Here is a 2,449-nt window from a genome sequence, read left to right as displayed (position 1 = left end):
TGTTAGTGTGTGTGTGTGTGTGTGTGTGTGTGTGTGTGTGTGTGTGTGTGTGTGTGTGTGTGTGTGTGTGTGTGTTTGGTCTGAAGGATACGCTTCTCTCTGAGGAAGGACAGCAGCATGGTCTCAGGGTCAGCATTCCTCTCTGTTACCTAACACAAGGTAAATATTTATCTCATTAAACTTACTTTGCATCCAAAGAAAATATCACATATGCATTAAATAGTTGCAAACCAAATCACACCTCGACAGAAAACTGAACTCAGTTGAGACAAAACATATTTTTATCTTAATTTATCATTAAGTCAAAAAAAGAACAACATTGAGAAACATGCTTAATGTCCAGAGCTTCCAGAGCTTAACGTATTGCAAGGATGTCTATATAATCAATAGATAAACATACATTTGTATTGATATGTTTGTATTAAATGCTTTCTTAAATTATGCTTCTTATACCAATATAATTTCCCAATATGAGATCAATTAATTACATCTAATCTATCTAATCTCAATGAATTCTGCTATTCTGCACTTTCTATTATATTGTATTTGATTTTATTGACCTGTACTATGTTATCTGTTGTATTGTGTTGCACTGTTGGAGGAGCCTTTGACCTAAGAATCTCATTGTCCTAACTCTAGCAATAAAGACAATAAAAGTTTGAACCTTGAACCTTGAATCTAATGTAATATTGCAACCTCATATGGACTGTATTGCGGTTTTTGTATCACTGGGGCCTTTTTTTCTCAGAAAATATAACAAAAAGTAGTTTAGGTTTGTCAGATATAAGTATTTATTCATAAAATTGTACAGTTGTGTGATGCTAAAACTATTTTTCTGGAGCTATTATTTTTTAAACCCATTTCTGTCCCAGATTCTGAGGGCTTACCGTTTGCAGTTCATGACTTAAAAACTACTTTTCGTTCAATTTAAGCGTGTATTCTAATTCTCTAAATCCCTCACACTGTTTTATGAGTCAAAAATACAACTTTTAACATTCGTGCAAACTAATTTGCAGCATTTGTGACAGACTTTAACTGAAAAAACGACTGGCTAAAAGCTAAAACTACCTCAAACATGGTTATCTGTTTATTAAATGCGTACCTTTTTCCCGTTGATATAAAAGCACAACATATCTCCCTCTTTCTCTGCAGACATCTTCCAAGTGCAAGACACGACTTTGTCAACACTCGATCAAGCCAGTGTGAATAAAACAGAACTTCTGGCTGTCGGAACTTTCAAAATAAAACCAACGAACCTGGGAAATACATTGATTTTTGTCCAGCATTTTCAAATACTGTACGACGCTGGAACTTTTCTTAAGTATTCTTTAGTGACATTCATTTCAATTTTCACTAATTTGTTAATTACATGATACACTCAACTATACTATTTAACCATAGGTGTATGTTGTTGTGAAATAAATGTATCTTTTTGTTGAGCGTTAACAGTGAAAACCTGATTCTTTTATTTTGAATTCATTCTCAGTCAACTTCCTGTTTATAACTGAACGCCTGCTTCCTTCTGACTTGATCCACAGACGCCCACCTTTCACTTTAAAGGACCTGCAAAGACACAGAATTAGCTCAATGATTCACTCTGGACGTATATAACTACATTCACTGTAATTCTAGTGTTTTTGTACTTTTTTAATCTCATGCTTTTGCGCTTCACGGCCCCTTCACTGCTGCTTAAAGTGTTTATTTTTGGCTCTGTGAGTTAGGTACAATACCTGTACAAACATTTGTTTAGATTGCCTACTTTCCCCTGCAGAATGTTATCTGATAAAATAAATAAATAATTAACCTGCACTGTGTTTGGCAGGCAAACATCAGACTTTTTCAGGTCATTTGAGGTTATGTTGCTGTGTGTTAAGAGAACAAAAATGCGAATTTATGCCAAAATAATTGATCTTAGACATAATTTATTATCAAATTACAGTTTATATCTTATCTCTACCCCACCCTAGAAAGAAAAACATTATCAGACATTTGCAAATAGCTAGTGAGTTTAGGAGGTTTATTAATAATGTGAGGTTTGACATCCAGACACTAGTGAAGCTTACAACAAAAACCAACAGAACAATTATTTTTTATGTTGCTTTTCCAGTTGATAGTAACATATAATCTGGGATGTACATATTAAAGTAGTTTTGTGCAATTTATCATATTAACAACAGGATTTTAAACAAAAGCAACATCCTGAGATTAAAAGTAACCTTATTTTATACTCCTGTTTTGTCCTTGTAGAGTTAATATAATGCGTTGTTATAATATAATATAATTATATTTTTAAGATAAGGGGAAACAACATAAGGCCGTTTATTGCCACTCAGGGTGCAGGACATAAGTGTGGCCACAAGAATGAGCTAAAGTATCATAAGTCTGTTTAGTGTAAATATAAATATTACATTACATGTCACTTGATAGACGCTTTTATCCAAAGCAACTG

This window comes from Notothenia coriiceps, unplaced genomic scaffold, assembly GCF_000735185.1.
Source record: "Notothenia coriiceps isolate Sejong01 unplaced genomic scaffold, NC01 NC01_scaffold00004483, whole genome shotgun sequence".
NCBI classification, from domain to species: domain Eukaryota; kingdom Metazoa; phylum Chordata; class Actinopteri; order Perciformes; family Nototheniidae; genus Notothenia; species Notothenia coriiceps.
This window is presented reverse-complemented; position numbering follows the sequence as displayed.